This window comes from Typopeltis vanoorti, chromosome 6 (genome assembly GCF_054136105.1).
Source record: "Typopeltis vanoorti isolate ZY-2024b chromosome 6, IOZ_Tvanoo_1.0, whole genome shotgun sequence".
Classification (NCBI taxonomy): domain Eukaryota; kingdom Metazoa; phylum Arthropoda; class Arachnida; order Uropygi; family Thelyphonidae; genus Typopeltis; species Typopeltis vanoorti.
In genome coordinates, this window is record NC_143554.1 from 15,139,717 (window position 1) to 15,157,916 (window position 18,200).

The following is an 18,200-nucleotide window of genomic DNA, read 5'->3' on the forward strand; positions in this document are numbered from 1 at the left end:
GGTGTGTGCCTTCAGATTTGTTCCAGTAGCTGACTTTTTGCTGTTTGCCCTGGTTCCCTGGCGAAAACAACCGGGGCCTTGTGTAACCGGGCGATGCCCCAGCCGGCATGAAATTTTGTCATGTTGTACCATCAGTTGGTATATTGGTTGAAGCCAATAAGAATACAGTTTGGTTGGCTAAATCCCAAATTACCAGCGCATCCTTGTTTGTTCGGTATCCAGGTAGATACCCAACAGGGTACACCATGAGAAGGTGAGGATTGGACATTAGGTTAGATCCCCTGGTCGCTTCTCCGCATTCCTTTAAACGCTATATGGATGTCTCCTCTCAGTTATACAGCTTTGACCCTTAAGCACCCTTTATTTTTTATACATCTTTTATCCTGATGAAGCCAACAGCCACAGTTGGCAAAACTAGTTGCTATAACTTAGTTTTGAAATAAATTTGACCAAAAAAAACCCTGAATAGTAGTCATTCATTCTCCTTAAATAAATCCTTTTTTAGTTCTGTTACAAAATTGTTCCATCTCTCTCTATGTTTTTTCCTTACGTGTCGTTTTGCAATTGCACTGTTTCTTTTATATTTTGTTTCTTTTTCTATTGTTTTGGAATTTAGCCATTTCTGGTAACTGGCCTTTTTTTTTTATTATATTTTCTATTTCTTTATTCCAGTCTTGTAGTCCTCTTTTTCTAATCCATTTGCGCTTTATTCCTAAGATTTCTGTTGCTGCTTTTGTGAGAATTTGTTTCAAATTTTCCCATTCATCTTCTATGTCACTTGATTCATGTGTGATTTCTGTTTGTAAGTTTGTGCATTTTTGATTGTTGTCTAACTTGGAGAACCTCTAAAAGAAATTTTGTAGCTTGGCTGATTAGAATTTTCAATTTTATGTGTTTTTAGCTACTTTGGTTTAAATCGAATTTTTGCTGATACCATATTAGTGGTTAGTGTATCCGCTCTCCAGCCAAAAGGCTGCAGGTTTGGATCCAGCCTTGAGCATGGATATTTGTGATTGTCTGTGGAAATACTAGTGATGGTGGTCAGCAGATGGCGTTGGTGTAGTTGCGGTCAGTTGTAGAGCAGGTGCCCCTCCCTTGAGGAGTCGTTGGACACCCTGGAGGTGTCGTGTAATAAAAATATAATGATCAGAGTTTAATTCAAAGCCTTGATATGCTCTTACGTTTAAAATTAATTCCACTAATTTAAAATTTGCAACGACGTAGTCAATTACTGATTTGTATCCTCTGGCCGACCAAGTATATTTATATATTTTCTTGTCTTTGAACTGAATTCATTATTATGGAATGACTTCTAATGGGACTATATTGATCAAGTAGAAATAAGAAACAGCTATGTTATACCAACTAGTTTCACCGACTAAGACTGTCGGCATCTTTAGGGTACATAACTGATAAGGCACTAAAAAGTTAAAAACTGTTACAAACCATAATCAGCTGATTCCAATTATATTAGACGAAGAACAGAGTGCATACAAGATATGCATAGCGCGTGCATGATCTCACTTGTTGTTATTTAGGGACGTTCTGTAGTTGATTGTAATTCAGTTCTGGTGAGTTAAGAGATCTAATAAGGGGTCTTCCAGATTCCAGATCATGGGCAAGATTAGTCCTTGGTTCCTGTTAAGGTTTTGAATGCAATGGGCAACTGCTGTGGTTTCTTTAATAACATGAATTTTTTTTAACATGAATTCATTATTCTCATATTATTATAAATGACAAAATTGCACAGTTCGTGACAATTTTGATTACATGTATCCTCACCAAATATGTTTGTTTTGTATTTTTTGTTTCCTATTCTGGCATTTAAATATTCTCTTGTAGTAAATAGTCAGTTTTGTTTGTTTTATCTATGACATTCTTTATAAAATATATTATTGTCTTCTTCTTTTCTCTCTTCTGGTGCACCAATTATTGTTATGTGGCCTCTAATTTCTATTTCTATAATTTCTATAATTCAAATTCAAATTTAAATTTAATTCAAATAGTTGTAGTATACAATATTGTTCTTTAGGAAATTTATGTACCATAATCATTATACCTGCTTTTGCTGTTTCTTCTTTTTTTATCCCGCTGTAGATTTGTATATAGTTTGTTTATTTTGTGTCTTTTTATTTTTTCTTTGTTTCTGTTACTATACATATCTTTATGTTAGCTTTGTTTAGTTGTTTATCAAGTTCTTCATCTTTGTGTGCAATGCTTCTCACATTCTATGTTGCACTCTTCATTATGTGTTCCTTTTTCCAATTTCATTTACTATTTCCTGAATTGTGGTCTATTCCTTGAGAGTCCGTGTGGCTTTCCTTTGGATGAGACTTGAAAGTATTTTGAATTTCCCCAGGACATGTTACTAACCTGTCACTGAGTAAGTCGTCCAGTGGTAGGGTTGCTACCAAACACCTCTGGACAAGCAGATCTAACAGCATTTACTCTGTTAAGGTGCGTTAGGGTTATACCGTGCATACTCTGTCACCAGTGCCTCATTTGTACTTTTAGATCAGGATGGACCACGAGAAGGTGGGGTTGACATTTGAGTGGGAGAGGCTATGTAATGCACTTCTCCACCCCGCAACTTAAATGTATCTATCATATCGCCCTCTTTTTCTCCTATCAACCAACTTCTGCAATCCACACACCTTCAATCTATTCTCATAGACGACATTCCACAGGCCGCTCACCATCTTGGTCATTTGCCTCTGAATCCTCTTCACTGCTTCCTCATACCCACGAAACCCAGGGGACAAGACTTGAGCACAGTAATCCAGATGTGGGCATACCACAGCCTTACAAAGAGGAATGATAACGTCCATATCTCTAATTGTTAATGTGTTTTTCAATAGCCAAATTATTATTATTATTATTATTATTATTACGGGCAACTCCAAGGAGTCCTTAGACTCATCGAGGGAGGCCCTAAACATCATCTCAAGAACAACTATTCAACATTCACACAGATCTCTCATACTTTGCCTTGAACTCATTCACAGTCATGACATCCACAACAGACTCTGGCAGCTTATTCCACTCATTTACCACTCTCTGAGTAAAAGATCTAGCTCTAACACCCTTGCTAACCACACTCTTGCCCAGTTTCCATGGATGGCCCCTGGTCCACCACCACCAGTCCTATTCTCAAAAATATCCTCTGAATTAATCTTATAGAAACCCTTCAGTAATTTGGATGTCTCAATCATATCACCCCTTTTATGCCTATCAACCAATTTCTGCAACCCACAAATCTTCAAACTGTTCTCATAAGGTTCATTTCATAGACCTGCTGTCATCTTGGTCACACAGAGAATCCACAGGTGGAGAGAATCCACCTGTGGATTCTCTCCACCTCCTCTCCATTGAGAAGAAACTGTGCCCAAATCTGGGCAGTTGTCAAGATAGGGTCTTATCAAGGCTTGATATAGAGGAACAATAAGTTGCTTGTCTCTGCTCATCAAAGTATCCTTCAGTAACCAAGTGATTTGATGAGTTGATTCAGCCACTTTTGCAATGTGTCCACTAAACTTCAACTCCCTATCCACCAACATTCCCAAATCCCTAGCCTCATCAATCTCCTGGAGTACAGTTCCATCAATTTATACCACCAATTTATACTGCTGCCAAAATGCATGACCTTACATTTTGCCACATTAAATTGGCATCCATTTTCCTTAGCCCAGTCCTCCAATCTATCCAAATCATCCTGCAAAATTTTGACATCATGTGCATTCACTATTGCTCTACCCAAATTTGCATCATCAACAAACAAATGAACAGTTCCTCTCAGATCCTTTCCTATATCGTTAATGAACAAATTAAATAGTAGTGGTCCAAGAGTAGAACCCTGTGGCACACCACTAGTCACAGGCTGACTTTTGGACTCTACTCCTGAATAAACTACTCCCTGATATCTCTCCATCAACCACCCTCCTATCCATCTCACTAACCCAATATCCATCCCCATATGCTGCAGTTTACTGATTAGAATTCCATGTGGTATCCTATCAAAGGCCTTAGCAAGGTCCAGCAGTATCACTGTAAACCCATTACCCTTATCCAGTTCAGCCGTCACTGTCTTATAAAACGTGAGCAAGTTACTGAGGCATGATCTACCCTTCACAAAACCATGCTGTCTCCCATACAGTATTCCATTTTCATCTGGCCATTCCTGTATTTTTCTCTTGACTACTTTCTCCAAGACCTTGACAACAACAACTGATATGTTGATCGGTCGGTAATTTGCAACAGCAGTCTTGGAACCTCCTTTATGCAGTGGAACTATTTTCCCCCTCTTTCCACCCTCTCGGGACTAACCCAGACCCGAGCCTCCAATTAAACAAAATGGTCAAGGGCCCTGACAATTTTTTAGTCCCTTCACGTATGACCCGACCTGGTATACCATCCAATCCCACAGATGTATTCACATTAAGGTTTTGTAATAGACTATTCACCTCCACTTCATTCACCTCAATTTCCATATAAGCTATTGGTTCATTCATTCCTGCAATGTCACCACCTGGATGATATACTCTTGCAAAGTATTCGCTCAGTATTATCACTATATCAACTGATTCAGTTACCTCCCTGCTATCGGCATTCTTTAAAATCATTCTGCCGTATACATTTTTTCTTTTACTTGCAGCATATCGAAAAAACTATTTGGGATTCTCTTCGCTTGCATGGCTAATTTCCTTTCATAATCTGCTTTATGCTTTTCTTTCCACAAGATTATGCTTTTCATAATCTGCTTTATGCTTTTCTTTGCAGCTCAAGCTTAATGGTGTTATTCATCCATTTAACCCCTACTTGAGTTACTATTCAGACTCTAGGTATACACTCGGCCATTGTCTTCTGCAAACGCTCCTTAACCATCTCCCATGCACTATCAACATCCAGCCCTTGCAGTTTTACATGCCATGACAGTGAACTAAGCAATCTCCTAAGCTTGTCATACTTACCAGCCCAGTAATTCCACATGTACCCTGTCTTAATTGAAAATTCCACACATTTAGCCACCTCCCAGGTCAAGACCTTATGATCACTCTCACCAATTGGTGGCAACAAGGTCATATTCATTACAGTCAAATTCTCAGATGCAGTTACTATGTGTCAAGCACTCTCGAACCCATAGTGTTTTCTATTACATGTTGTCTCAAGTAGTTATCCATCATTAATAACTGCATAAAATCCAATTCCTTCCTCCCATGTGTCCTCTCCTCCTTCCAATCAATGTTACCATAGTTGAAATCCCCCATAATAATTACCATCCTTCCCCTTTTTTCCATCTATTTGTTTATGCTTACTATCTCCACCATCTATTCCATCACCTGGTCTATTGCAGCACCAACTGTATATTTTGTTCTGCTAGTCTCAATCTCAAACCAAATAGCCCTAAATGTGATCTTTTCTCTATCCTGCAGTTCAACTTCTATTCTCCTTGGCTGCAGTTCATCAGCTATCATCAATAACACTCCTCCTCATTTTATTCTCTCTGTCTCCTGAACACACTATACCCTTCACATTCTATCCCACTAGCTATATCATCTTCTGTCAGCCATGCTTCACTAATGCCAATAACCTGTGGCCAGAAGAGCCAACCAAGGCCAAAAATTCTTCCTTCTTGTTCTTAATATTCCTGGCATTAGTATACATGAAATGTAGGAGCCCGCTAGTCCCACCCCTGTCTTGATGCCTTATACTAATTATCCCATTTTGATTTGTTGTCCTTTGTACTAGTTCGGGCATATTATGCACTTTGCACTTTCTTACACTCAACTGCCTAACTGATGTCTGCATATCCCCCCCCCCCCTCCATAATAGCTCTAGTTTCCCTGATACTGCACATCCACTTTCACTTCATTCAACAACACTTTTTCCAGTCTCCGCACGTCATATCCATTCAGATGCAAACCATCCATCTTGTATAAATCCTTTCACCCATTAAACTCACTTCACATGTCTACAAACTCCACACCCCTCCTCCTGCATAACCTGCGCATAGAGTAATTTGCAATTATGGCCCTCCTTCTCAACTCTTCTCTGTCATACTGCACCAATTTTAACTATCTTAACTCACTATCTTAACTCTCTCACTCTTTTCTTTTGCTACCTCTAGTAATTCCTTCAAGTCCTCTCTCATAGCAATTTTTTCTCCTTTTAAATCATTTGTTCCTGTTAATGTCATTTCTTTCACCCTCTGCTTTTGTGCTCTAATAGACTCACTTACATCCTTAATTTTTGCACCCAGTAAGTACGATATTGTCATACTCTCATTTATTACATTTGTTACTAGTGAATCAGCGTACAATACTCGCTCCTTCATTTTTCTTACACTCCCGATCATACGCTTATTCTTATTATCACATATTTGCTTCTTCCCTTAACTGATGGCCTCAGTAAACAATTTTGCAATCGCTCTAGCTGCCGCTTTGCCCTATGTATCACTCTGCGCAACCATGCGATCTCCCTTATTGCAACTAACTCTTCTTTTTTGTATCCGTTAAACCATTCTCCTCTGTATTCTTGCTTTCACCCTCACTTTCAACACCGAATGCTATCTGGTACTACATCCCAAATTCCTATCTTGTCACTATTTTCTATCACATTCTGGCTTTCATCTATGACATCAATCTCGCCACCTGAGACACACTTCAAATCCTCACTTTCCTTACGCTTTCGGAACACTTTCCCACCACTATCATTATCGATCCAAACTCCAGCCGCTCACGGAAAAGCATACATCTCGCAGACGTTACATTGAACAAACTCTCTTAAGTTAAAATTTTTAAACAAAGATGGCGATGATTAGGACGGCATTGTCTTTCTTCTCATTGGTGCCATGTGCTACGCTACCTATTGTATCTTATCAAAACACTAATTTAAATAATGCAGAAATCACACCAAAAATCATACAGACACACTGAGTTTCCAAAAGTAAACAATACTATGTTAAGATTCAAACAATATTGCCAATTATTACTCAAAATAACACTTATCTTTTCGGGAGCTCTCTACAAACACTACACACCGTGCATCCCTCTATTATCTTATGGGCTTCCTTTGCAATATGTCCTCTAAACTTTAACCCTCTGTCTATCACCACCCCTAAATATCTAGCTTTATCTGTTTCCTGGAGTACAATTCCATCAATGTGATACACAGCTTGTAATCTGTTTATTCCAAAATGCATAACTTGACATTAAACTGAAACTCATTAACTTTTGCCCATACTGACAGCCGACTTAAATTCTCCTGCAAGCTCTCTACATTGCCTTGATTAATATTCTACCTAATTTCGCATGGTCAGCAAACAACTGAATATTTCCTTTCAGGTTATTTCCTGTATCATTTATGTACAAATTAAACAGCAATGGTCTCAGCACTGAACCATGCACTGCACCACTAGTCATCTGTTTCGCTTCGATTCTTCCCCTCAGTATATCACTTTTTGATATCTGTCCAGCAGCCACCCTCTTATTCACTTAACCAGTGTCATATCCATTCCTATTTGTTCCAACTTTTGTAATAGTTTTTCATGTGGTATTCTGTCAAATTCCTTTGCAAAATCCTGCAAAATCATCGTGTAGCCATTTCCTTTATCCAATCATCTGTTACACTATTATAAAAAGTTAGTAAATTACTAACATGACCGACCCTTCATGAAGCCAAGTTTACCTGTGAACAGTAGTATATTTTTATCTTCCCTTTCCTTAATTCTCTCTTTTAGCAGTTTTTCTAGTACTTTTACCAGTATCCCTGAGATACTGATTGGTCTATAATTTGTTACTTGCAATCAGTTCGAATTGCATTTCAGATAATTGATATCATCCAGACACTTAACAAATGCTAATTTAGAAATAAAATTCTACCAGAAGAGCTACAACTAACATTTCCTATGAGCTTTGTGAAAATGCAACTGCTCAATTTGGAAGTGGAATACATATGCTAAAAGTTAGCACCCACCAGTGATTAAAGAAACAGCTGACACCCAGGTGCAAACATGACAGCATCTTAATATAATTAGAAAGCATAAAGGTCAAATGTACAATAGCTGTGCTTCACATGTGCCATTTATGTGACAAGTCCAAACGGTTTATGCTTTGTAAGGAGATTAGATTATCATTAGCAAATACTAGAGTGAGACACAGATAATTTGAATTTTGATACGATTTTTAAATACAGCTATATAATACACACAGAAATCCAAACATGTAATCACTGGGAAATTATTATTTTTATGGATCGAATCAAAGAAAGGCAAAAACAACTCATTTTACTTAATTATTATTATTCTTATTTTTTATGTTGATCCCTACACAAGAGGTCGCTTGATCAACCTATAGTACATTAGTATCATATATGGATAGTCGTTTAAGAAATTAGGAACTTGTTTACATTTGATTTAAATGACTGTATATTGTATTGGGAAACACAACAGGGGGGAAGACTGTACCATAGTACAGCAGTTGCAGAGATGAAGGAGGAGGAAAAGAAACTTGTTCTGTGGGTTTCAAGGTGTACTGTGAAGAGATGTTGAGCAGCAGCTGCATGTGTTCCAACGAGCTTAGTACTAAGTGGGGGAGTTATTGATGCTATTTCAGTTGAACATTTTCCATAGAAATATTTGTAGAATACACATATTGCAGAAACCAAATGAATGTATGTGAAAGTGGCAGGGAATGAATTGGTAAGAGATGGGTTATTAATAAGTCTAGTTGCTCTCTGTATTGAGTCAAGCATTTTGAGGGAGCTTTTAGGGGCCCCACCCCATATGTAAGAGCAGTATTCAATAGCTGGGTGGATTAGTGATTTGTATACAGTTAACAGCTATTGAGCGAAAGAGAAATCCTAGTTTTTTAGAAGCTGAGATGCAGTGGTTGTGATGTGTTTATGCCAGGAAAGGCTTGATGTCAGATAATTCCAAGAAGAGAAATATCAAATTGTCTGGAAATATAGGTGTTGTCAAAAATAATATTGGGAGAAAATGGTTCTTTTTTTATGAGAAATAAGACAGTTTTGTGTTTTACTAGCATTGTAATTGACGAGGTTATCTGAACCCTATTGGAGGATGGCTTGGAGATCAGAATTGAGGGCAGTAATAATTGATGTTCTGTAAGTTGAAGTGAGTTGTGTAGAGTAAGATTTATCAAATGAAAGGAAGGAGTGCAGTATACTGTCATCTGCAAAACTGTGTATTGGGTTGGAGGTCAACTGATATAGATCATTGATATATAGCAGGAAGAGGGTTGGTGAGAGAACAGAGCCTTGTGGAACTCTGGGATTAATGGAATGATGAGAGAGCATAAGGAACAATCCACCACACATAGTGTGCATCCAGAGAAAAAAAAGCTGACAATCCAACTACAGAAATCCTGAGACTGACCAAAAGTGGTAGTTTGCTTAGTAAGCCTTTGTTCCAGACCTGGTAAAATGCTTTGGAAATATCGAGTGCAACCACTTGAGATTTGCCAAACTTCACTGTGACATTCGTCCAGAGATGTGACATATGTTAGCAGATCTGTTGATCGGCAGTGACAGAATCCATATTGGCTGTTGTTTGTTAAGAAGGTGCCTTCAGGGTAGTATAGGAGTTGGATATGGATGATTTTTTCCATTACTTAAGACAGGACTGAGGTGAGCGAGATAGAGTGGTAGTCGGGTGCCAGTGACTTGTCACCCTTTTCTTGAGCCTTTTTGACATCCTGGTCGAAAAGGTTGAATCTCAAATCAGATATGGGATAGATACCAGTGGAGTAAGAGAGTATATACAGGCAAAATAGCATAACATAGGAGTCAGTTCTGGTGCACAAACTTTCATGACAATTGGAGAATGCCATCAAAGGAGACTTTTTTGTGTCTAATTTGCAAAACATTTTTCTGATCTCTTTCTGGCAAAAGGTTATAGGGGGCATTGTATTTTGGGCATCTGGAATGGTTGAGGGCATTTACCGTTGTCTAGACTACTCTTGTATGGGAATGACTGTGTAAGTGTTGTTGTTGCATGGGGGAGGACATGAGCACCAGATTGTGGTCAGAATTATCTAGGGGGCCCTGCTACATTCACTGTTTATTTGGAAGGGTCGTTGGTCAGGAAGAGATCTAGGGTGTTAGAGAATGATTCGGGTTATCAGGTATTCTGGTTGGCATCTTAACAAGTTGTGTGAGGTCATTAGTGATGGCAAATGTTTTTCAGCATCTCTGCTTGCAAGATCTGTACAGTTGGAGGAGGAAAGCCAGTTGGTGTGGAACATTAAAATCTCCTAAGAGGATGATTTCACTGTTGGGAAAGTGGGACTAGAGAAAATCAATTTTTGAAGAGAGGAAATTAAAGAGCTCAGAGTGGTTGGATACATTAGAGTAGCGATAAAAACAGCAAATGAATTTGATGGAGTGAGGGAGGGAGGGATATTTTCAACCAAAGAAGGTCAAAGTTGGGCGATTCTAGGTTGGATGCTCTCTGGCAAGGTATGTGCAGATGCCACCCTTGGGTCAAAAGGATTTAAAGAGCATGTAGTTTGGAAGGTTGAGATGAATAGTATGTGTGTGTAGGGGGATGAGATTTGAGTTTCTGCCAGAAAGAGATTGGGGTTTAGTAGACTGAAGATGGTAGTGGACACTATTAAGTTTGGAGTTTAGGCCACCGATGTCGAAGTGGATATCCAAGATTCTGTGAGGGAGATGTTTGACCACAAGTGTCTTGCAAATTCCTGTGCAGGGCCTGCATCTCCATGGTGGCCACTTGTGGCGTCATTTGATTTTTACATAATTTATCTTGTTTATAGTCAATGATCCAACTGTTATCTCCATTTTGATGTTTTTCTTCAAGTTGTCTTCAAAGATGGCGTTCTTGTTCTCTCTCTTTCTCTCTCTCGAATAATCTTAGGTCTCATCAAGCACTATTGTGCGATTGGGGACAAGTGCCTCTGAAATTATTGATTGCTGTTATTAATTTAGATGCACTTGTCGGTGTGTCACACGTAACCTTTACGAGTCATAGAAAGCTGTTTTCTGTCAGAAAGTTAAAAATTACTGAATTGAATTTTTTGTTTTTGGCCTCCATATGCACAAGTTCTAATCTCCTGTTTTTCCTTAGGAATTGTGTTAGTGTAAAGTCTCTCACAATAAATTAATGTAATTTATTTATTGAGCTTTAGGAGTTTTAGACCTAAATAATGTAGAAAAAATTTGTATAAGATTCCTTTTGTCTGAATATAAATTAACTGAGCATTTCTCAACCTTTCTAAGCCCAAGGACCAGTAAAATGCCTAAAACAATTCTATGGACCACTAAGTTACAGATGCGTAACTGGGGGGGAGACCTCCCCGGGTGGCACTTTTTTGGCATTTAAGAATGCCAAAAAAGGCATTCTTAAATGCCAAAACTTGCCATACTGTCTATGGCAATAAAACGATATTGTTGTTCACTTCACCCCTCTTTTATTATTCGTCATTTTGCTGCTACAAATTTAGCGGCAGAATGACGAATATAGTTTTATTGCTTCTGCCTTAGTACATTCTGACACTATTTGTTGTTTTTTTTAAATCTCCATTTGATTTCAATAATTTTTACTTACATATTCAATTTTAATTTGGTTTGTTTGGATAATTAAAAAATATATATTTATTCAATTAATTTAAGTCTGCCTGCCTGCCTGTCCCATTGTCGCAGACCACAGGTTGAGAAACACTGAATTAACTGTATTAAAATTGTATTAAATAATTCATGTTTGAATATTGTACTTAAAATTAGAGAAAATGGATTAAGTGATATTCATACTGTAAGTAAGCAATAAGGATAGTGTATCAGAAAAGTTTGCAACAACTTACAAACAATTGAGAGCCTGAAGCAACGACTTTCAGCGAGAAGACCAGAGTGATGTCATCACGCTGGCTTGTAATCATAGACATTCCAAAGCTGGGAACAAGGAGAATATATAAGGGGCTGAAGGGAGAAAAAAAGAGGAGAATAGGAAGGAGAAGGTTAGGAGTGGGCAGTGGCGACTGCTGCTGCTGCAACTGCTGGTGTTATGGTTCCCTTATCGCTGAGTGAAGAAAAGAAGCAGTGGGTTAGGAGCAGACTATGATGACTACTGCCACCACAAATGCTGGTGTTTTGGTTCCCTTATCAGCTGAGTGGAAGAGAGGAGAAAAAGCGATGATGCAGAGCACATCGTCTCTTCTCCTCTTGGTGCCCATCATCGGAACCATGTCAGCTGATTCCTCTTACAATGTTCTGAAGGCTTCCAAGGAGCGTCTGACAACATGTATAGCTGTCCACAATTCCCTTCAAAAGGTTTGATTTCTGGTCAATGAATCAGCCACCAGTGGAGCAAGAGAAATAGAGGACAAAAATATCTGAGACAAGAACTTGTCCTGTGTAATGGAAAACATTCAAGATATCCCAACAGTGGTTTAGTTCATGAAAGAGGACTGTATGTTTACGGAAAGAACTGTGAGTAAACAAGTGATATTGTTGTTGTTTTCTTTGAAACATAGATAAGTAAGGATTGTTTGTAAGTGTTACAAAAGGTCGGTGGTAAAGTTTTGTAAAATTCTATATAATAAGGTAGAGCAGGTGTATATGTAATGCAGGTGCAAGGAATAATTCCTGAAGTTCGTTATGTAAGAGGGAACAGTTATTTTATACTTATTGTAAGGAATGTGTTTTATAGTGCTAAGTTGAGTGTAAATGTTAAGTGAACGTAAAATGTATATACTTCAATGATACAAAAATTTTGCTGAAGTTAGATATGTTGAGAGAGTTAGTTACTCCCATTGTATTGTAATCTCAAATGTTTAGTTGGAATAAAATGTTTTGTTTAAGCAACAATTGATCTGATCATTTGCCAGTGACTATCTCAAATAAATTTTGTACCTGTGTTCATGTGTAGATTTAGAATAGCCACAACTTGCTGTATGGTTAGGAGGATTTTTGCTGAGACCTTACCTTTTTTTCGTATTCTTATTATTCTTAGACTATATTATTATTACTTTCAGGCTGGCGCAGTCGTTAATAAAAAATTAATTTGTCTGGTAGAAGAGTCTCAGTGAATAAGAACGCCACAATTGTTTGGCCAGCGATAGTTAAATACAGAGGCAGCTTAACATGCAGTAGGAGCAAAAGGCAAGGGCAAGACAGAAAAGGGGGTGGGGAAACTTAAGGACAGAAGGGCTTAAAGAACAAAGAAAGTAAGGAAAGTTAGAGATTAATGAGAATAGGCGAAACGTATTAAATAGAATTAGATTTACAATGGCGAAGCTCAACAAGATTGCAAATTGTAACAAATGAGTAATTAATAATTAAAAACCATACATAGAATAAAAACGAATAGAATACATTGTTAAAATACACATAATTTTACATTAGCACATCATCATAAAATGAAGGTTTTTCCTTCAGTTCCATCATCAGTATCTTTCCAGTAGCAGTTAAGCTTAGGCTACACAGCCTTTCTTGTGTTTGTTCCTCTATAACACATATATGTTCTCTTCCTATCTGAAAAGGAATGCCCGACTGTAGCAGTGGAGCTTGGAATTGACATGACAAGTTCTGCTAACTTATACATTTTCTTGAATGCAACCTGAATTGATTTTCTTGCATGAATTTTAATAGGTTTCCTGGCAAATTCATCAGAAGAAAAAGGTACTTTCAGTTCATTTTTAAACTGATTTAGTTGAAAACTGGGCCATAGAAATCCTTTTTCTATTACTCAGTTTTCTAAAGTTTTCCAAAATACTATCAGAAAACGTCTTCGCATACTGACCATATCTTTCACTACAAAGAAGTTGAAAAAATTCACTTTTCGAAAGTGAGGAGTATCTTTCTTCCATCTCGATTCACACGCTGTTCTCTGTCTCTTTAGGTCCTTTCGTCTCTTACGTCTTGACTCATCAACTTTATTCTTCTCCTTTGATGCAGAAACCCAAATATCTTCAAATCCATGTTTCCTGTCATTCCTAAGCTGCTTCATAGCGTTAATGCACTTTTTTTTTTTACAACAGTACAATATATCATAGGATGAAGTTTGCAGTATATTATTTAATACATCAGTATAGAAATAGAGCAGAAAAAATTTCTAGCAACAAAATTGTTTGAAAATCTTGCAAGAAATGTATAAAATCATCAGCTTTGATTTCAGCATCTACATCCCATTTCTCAGGATTCTCCACTGTGTTCAAAAAATTCAACAAGTTGACTTCTATGGCATTTTACTGTGCATGATAATCAGAAAGGTCCATCTGGAATGATGGAAAAATTATCCTCCATCTGTGTGATGGAGGATAATTTTATAGCAACAAAATCTTGCAAAGCATTTATTCTTTTCATTGATTTAGAAAAATGTGCTGCCAATACACTGATAGTTTTGGGAAAACAATTTGCATTCCTTGATATTCAAGAGGGTTTGCTTCAAAACTAAATTCAAAACGTGAGCATAGCAATACAAAAATATTGCTAATGGATATACCTCAATAACTTTTTCTTTGTAACCCATTAATATGCCCACTCATTACACAGGCACCATAATAAGTTTGGCCGACTAACCTGTCATTAATATTAAATTCTTCGACTGTCATCTATCATCACTTGTAAATGTGATGAACATTTCGTGTTTTTGTCCATTATGGATAAAACGGGAAAACAGTTGACTGCGATTTTGACATGAAATCAGAAAGCTTCATCCAAAATAATATCCACAAATGTAGTAGTAGGAATTTCTTTTTTGTATAGCATCTTTAACCACATCAGATATAGTGCTAATGGTATCAAATAAAAATAATATATTTTTAATGTGTCTCTATTTCTCTTTACCTGTTCCATGTGATGGATAACTTCAGTTTTTCTTCATTTGTCAATGAGAGTGTCAATTCTTTGTTTTCCAAACATCTTGAGATTTAAAAATGACTGAACATGTAATTGGAAGCATTCATGTTTTTCCACTACTGCTATTAAGGTCAGAATATCTATTCTTATTCCACACGCCTTTCTCTCTGAAGAATAATACACAAGGCCAACAAAAAAAAGTCTTGACCTCACTTCACATTCAGTTAACCATTCTACTGTATTGTAGTATGAAATAGAGAAGTGTCTCATGTAATCAGTTTTTGCATCGTTGTGCTTGCTCAGTAAATTTGTAAGAAGAGGAGGACAATGCTTACTTCCTTTGACTACAGTCATACAATCCGCAAAAGTTCTGGCAGAAAACTGAACACACATTAGATCGTCAATACTGTTTCCTATTGTAAATATGGGCAAAAAAGTTATATAAATTTATGGAAAATTATATATTATGAACTTGTCCATATTATCTATATAAAAACTTGCAAGTTCACACTTCATGCATGCAAAACAGATGAAACTCAGAAAACAAAAACAGCAACTTGTGAAAATGACAACATTCAGTTAGATTGGTTGACACAATAACCAATCACAGACACTGATTTCTAGGTGCTATTGTCTCAGCACTCACCTTGCCTTGCCTTCTGGGTGGTTTAAAACCACCGGAATGCTAAGAATTTGACCTGCTGCACATCATCATTTGAGCCCTCTGAACATCTGTTCAAAGGGCTCAAATGTGTCTTATTTGTCACCATACACTCGGGCTATTAATGCAAATGTGATGCAATGTTTACTCCAAAAAGTGTCCTCTTCTTAAACATACTAATGCATTTGCATTAGTTCGTTGTGTTTAATTTTAGGAATCACGTGAAGCCAGGAAACAACTAGGAATAAAGGCAAAAATATAATATCAGTGATATTGCTATTCCACTTCAGAGTTGGACATTAGAAATAGAATAGGCAAAGCTAAATTGGCATTTATGGTAATGAAGAGAATTTTAATAAACAAGAACACTAAAATAGGCGTTAGAATTGGAATAGTTAAAGCAACAGTTTGGAGTATTGCAAGTTATAGAAGTGAGTCATGGACACTCAGAAAGAGCGATATGGAAAGAATTAATGCATTGGAAATGTGGTGTGATAGAAAGATGGAAAAGATTAGCTATACAGAAAGAATATCAAATCAAGAAGTTTTAAGACGAGTTGGGATGGAAAGAACACTGCTAAAGAATATTATGCAAAGAAAGACTAGATTTGCAGGACATCTTCTGAGAGGTTCTTCGGGACACCTGACAAGAACTATATTACAAGGAAAGTTGAGGGGAAGAGAAGATGTGGAAGACCAACTAGAGAGTGGTTTAATGACATCGTGGAATGGACTGGTTTAAGAATGATGGAAGCAACAGACAGAGAGAAATGGAGAAGAGCTGCTCATCTGCTGCAACCCTCTTACTAGAGGATGCTACCGGACAACTATATATATATATATATATATATATTTTTTTTTTTTTTTTTTTTTTTTGTATCATTGATTTTTGACATTGTATTTGACATTCAGATAATCAACAAAATTCCAAATTATAGACATAATAAATGATTATCAAATTTTTCAATTTTATATAGCAATATTCATTTATTTAATATTGTTACAGTAGTATTTTGGTAATCTCTTTACAGATAATAGTTTCCTGTGTTTTAATAGAGCTGCAAGTTGACATAATAAATATAATTAAATAAATATGAATTACTTACATAAAAATAAATTTTTCTTTTATAGTATTTTCAACCATTATGCTGTGGGCATCTATGATTTGCAAGATGTAATAACTGTAGCACATGCATATATGAAGGAATGATTTACAGTATTTTTATACTATGAAAAAAAAAAAAAAACCTTGGAATTCTGACAAAATGTAATTTAAAACTTTAAAATTTAGAAAAATTGGTGATTACAAAGAAATTCAGTTCTTTATTATTGTTGTCATTTCAAAATATGCTTATGTTATATTATTAACCATAAGCAGTATCTCAGCGTGTGAAAATAAATGGAGTCAAGAAAAGTCAAGTAGAAACATCTATAAATTGCATACCCTTTTTAGGTGTGCATGTTTGATGGTAAGAATTGGTCTTTTGTAACAGAAGGAATTCATTTTTCCTTTATAGATTATATTATTTTGGGGCATTTTTTTGATGGGGAGATTCTAAAAACATTATCACTAGGGTTGAGCCTGAACCAGCATTTGAGCCTTCTCGTGGAATGCCTCAGCTGCACAGTGTGCTGGATGGCCTGTCTGGTGCGACCATTTCAGCTGGCAACTAAAAGCCGACTCAGAACTGGCACAGACCAGGAGAATCTGACTGTCTAATTGAAACAAGCAGTTTGATGGATGTTAAGAGGTGTTGCTGCCAATGTGATTTCTGACCAGTGGTCTGAATGTTTCAGTGAAAGAATAACAATCAAGGTTGGGTAGACAGTGGGAATAAATATGACTATGATTGAGGTGAATACTCATTCGATGTGTTGGGTAGAGCCATGGTTCTGCTAGTCATGTAAATTAGCCAATTTATATAGATTTCTCTCAATAGAGAATAAGTCATAAAAGGGAGCCTGATGATAGAGAAGGAGCGTGAAATAGCAACCTAAGAAAATCCTGTGCAGAAGGCCAGGTCAAGCACACCTCTTTGAGGATCCTGTAGATAGAACACTGAGTGCTACTCATAGAAACATGGGAACTTGCTACCCCCCACCCACATACCTGTGCTTCAAACTATCATAGGAAATTTGTCTAACTATCAACTGTCGTTAGTTGATCATGCTAGTATTTTGATGTGGCGGTGGTGTACTCCATTCACCTCTAACATCCTGCCCCAGCACACCAACTGTTGGGAATGTTCTTCTTATCTGACTCTGTAGTGATGGTGATCTCGTTTGATTGGGTTGATGGATTCATGGGACAAACCTACCACAGATGAATTACTCTGAAATCCATGTATAAAGATGAAAATAAGATCCCTCCTTAGGAGTAGGTGGAGTCACAGCTATTAGAATTAAGTCAGTTGTAAGTTAGTTTGTATGCTAGGTTAGACAGAGATCACGATCATGTGCTTGGCAAACAATAAACGAAACAGAAAGGTGCAAGTTCATCTTGGCCAAGTCCATGGCTGATCCTGACTAAGATGTGGCCAGGTACAAAAATCTGGCAAGAATCTTAATAATACAGGTCTGTAGCTATAATAACAGAGTGGTGAGTTTGGCTAATAGTAATACTGTGGTAAATGCATGAACTGTGAACGCCTTTAGGTTCATGTACCACATGCTAAGAACTGAATGTCTTCAGGTTCTTGTGCGAGATGAT

The 18,200-nt window shown here is 37.1% G+C and overlaps 1 protein-coding gene across 1 annotated transcript in view; it reads left to right on the forward strand.

Moving 5' to 3' along the window:
* The window catches only part of Vps13D (vacuolar protein sorting 13D), a 1,260,195-nt gene that overhangs the window by 368,580 nt on the left and 873,415 nt on the right, over window positions 1–18,200 (forward strand). The gene's annotated exons all lie outside the window — the stretch shown is intronic.